Source organism: Gossypium hirsutum, chromosome D02, assembly GCF_007990345.1.
Source record: "Gossypium hirsutum isolate 1008001.06 chromosome D02, Gossypium_hirsutum_v2.1, whole genome shotgun sequence".
NCBI classification, from domain to species: domain Eukaryota; kingdom Viridiplantae; phylum Streptophyta; class Magnoliopsida; order Malvales; family Malvaceae; genus Gossypium; species Gossypium hirsutum.
The window spans coordinates 61,791,303-61,797,594 of NC_053438.1; positions in this window are offsets into that span (position 1 = coordinate 61,791,303).

The following is a 6,292-nucleotide window of genomic DNA, read 5'->3' on the forward strand; positions in this document are numbered from 1 at the left end:
AGTAAATTTTATGTGTAGTAGGGACTGTTAAAGGGCCTAGGATAATTGGCTGTAATTTGATTCTAAGAAAATGGTCAATTTGATGATTTTCGGGTTAGAGAACTAAATTGCAAAAGCTATAAAAATTTAAGGGAAATGTGCAATTAATGAAAAGTTAAGGGTCATATGCATTAACGGGATTGTGGAATATGTATGAGATTAGTATATTGTGTTTAATTATTATATAAATCAAGATTTGAATCATAGAGATAATAACCGAGGAAATGGAAAAATAACAAAATTGTCCTTGCGTGTTAATCAGAATTGAATAATAGGTAAGTCCATAGTATTTTTATATGTAAATAAATTTTTACATGTAATCTTATAGTATTGTTCTTTAATTAATATGTTTATAAATAATTATTGATGATTGCACAAACGTGCCCCTATTGGTACTTCAGTACCCTTAATTGCACATACGTGCCCATGTTTGTACTTCGATACCCTTGATTGTACAGACATGCCCTTGCTTGTACTTTGGTACCCCTGATTGCACATACGTGCCCCTATTTGTACTTCAGTACACCTAAATGCACTTATTTGCCCCTGTTTGTACTTTGGTACCCCTGAATGCACTAACGTGCCCTTGATTGTACTCTAGTAATCCTGAATCAAATTGTATGTGAACTGTGTCTACTTTTATTTAGATTAAATATTATACTATGTCGTTACTAAGTTATGTAAGCTTATTTTTTATGGATTTTTTTCTAGATAATCGTTGTTGACATTTTGGAAAGATAAATCAATCGGCTCACACTATCCATCTATGTTGGTAGTTTTTGTATCTTCTAGGGTAGTGGCATGTATATATAGATGAATATGTGGTTGAAATGTATAGGATGTTTTATAATGGTGCTTTGATATTTTTATGAATTAAAGGCTATGTTTCGTTAGTGTACTTTAATGTTTATCAAACTTTGTCATTTTTGGTCACTTACTAATGCTTGTAATTAAGGCTTTTTATGATATGTAATGGTTTAATAATGGACCATTTGTGGTATGTTTTTGTAAATAATTGAATTAGGTTATAATGCTTGTAATAAGGTAAGGTTGATTTGTTTTGGCATGTTATGTTTTGGTATATTTGTGGTACCTTTGAATGGCATATTGGTTATATAATTTAGAATGCTTGAAATGGTATGTATATGCAAGTTTGAATAGTTTTTAAGTCCCTTGAAAGTGTGCACAATTGGATTGAATGTTTATGCATGGTTTGGTGTTGAAATGGCTTGATTTTAGGTACATTTTGAGTTCACACGGCTTGGGACACGGGCATATGACACAGCTGTGTGAAACAAACGGTCTGGCGACATGGCCGTGTGTCATATGAGAATTTCTTAGGGTTCAAATCAGTGAGTTACACAACCTAGCACACAGCCTGGCACACGGGCGTGTGACATGGCTGTGTGACCCTACTCAATGAGTTACACGGGTGAGGACACAGGCTGGGACATGGTCGTGTGTCCCTTCTTCGAAAGTTACATGACCTGGGGCTATGCCACGCGGCCTAGCCACACGGCCGTGTGACCTCTATTTTAAAAATTTTGCATATTTTTCTTAAACTTTCCAATTTGTTTCAAAATAGTTACGAATTGCTTCTAAACTATTTTTGTGGCCCAAGGGCTCTATTTAGGGACAAAGTGCACGAGATTGGATGGATTATAATATGTTTAGTCTATTTGAATGCTATGATGTCAATTGTTCTCGATTTTACGGTAATACTCCGTAACCCTAATCTGACGACAGTGATGGGTTAAGTGTGTTACATTTAGTGGTATTAGAGCTACGATTTTCTCGATTCTAGGACTAATGTAGCAGAGTAGAGTTTAGTATATACATGCCACATATATCCTGTGATAGTGTGATGCTTTTGATCCATTCTAATATTGTATTTTCCTATAAATTCAAGATATCAGCTGAGTCAAACTAGGCTTTAGTTAACGAAGCTGAAAGTAATGTTCAAGCGTCGAACCCTGAAGTAAGTAATAATGCATCAATACCACAAACCTTTGGTGACGAAATAAAAAATTTGTTTCTCGGAATGATGAACCAGTGGTTCAATGAATTCAAACAAGCAAATCTTGTAACTTTGCCACCTCCACCTGCTACTGTCCCTCCTCCAGCACTCTTGGGTCCTCACAATCCTGTACTTGTGATGGTTACTTGAGTATCTATAGATAAAATCCGAAAATGTGGAGCGGAAAAATTCAGAGGCAAGGTGGATGATGATATTGCAAAAGTAGAGTACCGGTTAATAAATACAAAGAGATGCTTCGTGAAATTGATGTGCAATCCTGAAGATTGTTTGAGATGTGTTGTGTCGGTACTAAAAGATGAAGCGTGCTTATGGCGGGACACTTTGAGCACGATGACACCAAATGATCGTATTAATTGGGATTTTTTTCAAACTAAATTCAAGAAGAAGTATGTTAGATGTTTAATGATACGGAAAAGAAAGATTTTTTTTTCTAATTAAATTATGCAATAACAGAATAATTGTGAGTAGAGAAACTGAGTTTAGAGGAAAGATAAACTAAGTACATTAAGAGGTGTTTGCTATAGTTAGAATTGCATGAATATTTAGGTAACATTTTCTACACTTCGTATGCTAAACAAACCTATAAAATTTGAACCAATTTTTTGACACAGAAGATCGTTGAGAATAGAGTTATAAAATATGTTTCATATGGTTTTGCAGTACAAGAGGTAATTGTGTTGTATTGGCAAATTGCAGCCATGCATTCATACATATTCTGCTTGAGGACAAACAATAACTCAAGTTTGGGGTGTGATAACTCTTGAAAAGAGTTATATATCAAGCCTTTAAACTTAATGAATTGCCCATACTTAAGTAGATATATTTGCATTTCTAGGTTATTATTAGAATATTGCATAATAAAGCTTGGATTGTGCCTTGAAGTAATTATATGTTACTTTTATTATTGGGAAGAAAAGAATTGGTTGTGGTATGTAGCATGTATAGAAAGGACGAAGACAATAAGAAAAAGGAGGAAGGGAATGAATGGAGTGAAATATTTGTAGGGAAAAAGGTTTGGATAGATTGTTATAAAAAATGGCTTGCCAATTCCAAGAAAATGCTAACGCAGCACTCAATCCTCATCACTCTAAACCAACTGTATGTGTACCAGATAAATTTACCTGAAAAAGAGGGAGCAAAGGTGTGTGCTGAGAGGAGAGGGGACCTACCCTAAAAGAGAATAAAAGAGTTTTTTTATCCAAAAAAAATTCTTGGAAATTTCAAGGAAAAAAGGGAAGAGGGTAGCAGCTTAAGAAGGGAGCAATGATGTAAGGAAGGGGACGACACATTCAACCTTGGGTCTTGCACAATTTGGTAGCATCGAAGTTAAAGCTGGAGTGGAGAAAGCTTCCTGTATTTCTACCTTCATTCTATTAATTGGTTTCTTTGATTTCTGAACTATGGATGATGATGTTGAATGATGTTGATATTTTGGATTTTAATTCCCAACCCATGAGCTAATCTCATTAGGTTGGAAATACTGGATGAATTTTTATTACTTTTTATTACTTTTGATGACCATGATATTATCTTGATTAGATTTACTGTTTCATTTGGTTTGGGTTATCTTAAATACATGCATGCAAGCTCTAGACATAGATGAATGCATGGCATGTTCTTAGACTTGATTTAATTCTGAAAAGGTTAAGTGAGTTGGATCGTAATTGAATGATACAAGCGAGTACTCGAACGAATACTCATAACACTCTAGACATAGAGCTGTGTTCTGTACAGAGAAAGGAAGGATAGTGTTAGGTATTGTTCTTGAGACTTGTAGACATACAAAGTCTTGGAATGGTAGCTTAAAGTCTAGCTCTCAAAAGAAGCATATTGCAGTATTTATAGTCTGAACAGTAATTTCATTAAGGTTTTGCCATGGCATTATTATTTTATAAAGATATAATCTGACTAATTCTAGCATTCTCTTTCAATAGCATAAATCCTCCCAACTTTGTCTCGTAGATTTGCCATAGAAATTTATTCAGTATTTGATCATAATATTTCATACACTAATACTCATCAAATTATTATTCTGTTTGTTTTGCTATAGCTTAATTAGTATAGTTCATAGTGATAACTCAACCATTTTAGTCTATTCTTATCCCTGTAGAGACAATCTCACTTATAACTTTATTACTTGATTCAACGTGTATACTTGCACATTCGCATTACATATTCACACACGATAGCGATGTCGAGGATAGTTTAACTATATTGAAAGTTGTCTAATGTCGCGACATAAATTTCTAGTGCCACTGTAACGCCCCAAAAATTTAAGTCTTTAATTTTTTTTTTGCATGATATGACACAAATTGCTTGTTTTCTTTAATGGTTAACTGATTTGGGTAGTATGGAAGTGTTTGAGAAGCCTGAGATCAAGTCTTGGCTTCTGTAGAATTTTTACTTTTGCATTTAAATGAATCCGGACACTCGTATATAGGCCTTATTAATAATAGTGCTCATTTTATGACATACAAAGAGCCTATTGGTCTAGTGGTAGGTGGAGTGTGAAGTATTCTTGAGGTCTGAGGTTCGAGTCCTGTGTTGCACTGTGGAGTGTTTATTTTTATCACATGTGCTGTGAGGTGGGGGAGTTTGACTGAAATGCTGTGGAATTTGAAATGAGGGAGTGAATCATGGAGAGAATAGTGGGATTGTGATGTGGTGGAGTGATTTTAGGAGAAAATCGTGGAACTTAGGGTGATGAGCAGTGTTTGTGCCGAATTTGGTCACTAGGCACTAAGATAACAGGTTTTGGAGTTTTTTGGGTTGTTTTCTTTCTGCATGTTTCGGTTTCAGACAGCTTTCTTTCACTTTTTTGCTTTTGGTGCCGAAGTTTTGGTAAGACTTCGAGTACCTCTGGAGTTTGTTCGTTTTCTTTTTCTGCTCTTCCCTTTAATTCCCTTTTTGCTTTAGCCGAATAGCTCTTTGGTTCTCTCCTTTGTCAAATCCTCTTTTCTCTTCCCTCTTCTCTTTGTTGTTTCTTTTCTCTCCTCTACTTTTCCAAACCTTCACCGAATAGTCTTGAGTAGTTTCGTGTTGCATCTTTCTTTTGATTTGCTCTTCTTCCTCTACCCCTTTTTGGTCAACTATTTGTTGAATATTACTTTTCTCTCCCTCTTCATCTCTTCAATTTTGTTTTCTGCTTGACAACTATTCTCTGATGGTTCGAATTCCTCGAGGAGTGAAGGAGTTTCAAGTGATATTAAAGTCGTCGAAACCTTTCTTTCATCACTCGTCGAAACCTTTCTTTCATCACTCGATCAAAGGTAAGTATGTAGGCTAGCATTCTAAAGTGTAGGCCGAGTGCTTTCTACAGTTCTACAAGTTATCATGTGTGTATTTAAACCACATGAATAAACAATCCTATTTAATAAAATCCATTTGTAATGCAGATTCCGTCAAAGAGATTTTAGTCAACCTTCGTCAGTGGTATAAGTGGGCTAAGCCACATTTGACAATCAAGGCAAGTGTGTAAAAGGGTGTAAAAGGGGGAGATTAACCCTATTGTTCAGAGACTAATGGAAAGTCTCGTATGAATGTAGGCTTTGGTGCTCATGGATCTTAGTGCGTTTTCACAATCAGGTGTGTAAACACCCCACTATAACTGTAAAACGCCAAAAGCCGAAAAGCTGAAAATACGGCATTTGAGACCACACGAGCGTGTGATCGCTCATGTGGTAAGCCAAACCCATGAACCATGGACGAAATACTGTAGAGGCCTCCATGAGCATTTTAATGGCCGCACGAGAGTGTGGGCCCACTTGGGCTGAGTAATGGGCCTAGGGGTCATTTACACTGTTATGACCATTTAGAATACCTGAGTTGCTCAAGGCAACTACGGACCCTTCGAGAGGTTGATATCTGCACCAAGACCACAAAATAGGTAAAATGACCAAAATACCCTTAAAGGGTAGTAAAATGACCAAAATACCCTTAAAGGGTAAAATGACTATTTTACCTCTAATTGATAGAAATGACCATTATACCACTAGAGGTAGGTTGACTAATGTGTTCATGATTTGTATATGACTGTTACTGAGTATAACATTCTGCATACACGTAGATTTATGACATGACATACTGCATGGGGTTGGGATACTGCTATGGAGGAAGTAAACTTTTACTGGCAGCTTTGTTGCGATAATGTTACTGGCAACTTTGCTGCGATACTATTATTACTGGCAACTTTGCTGTGATATTGGTGAGTTGGCT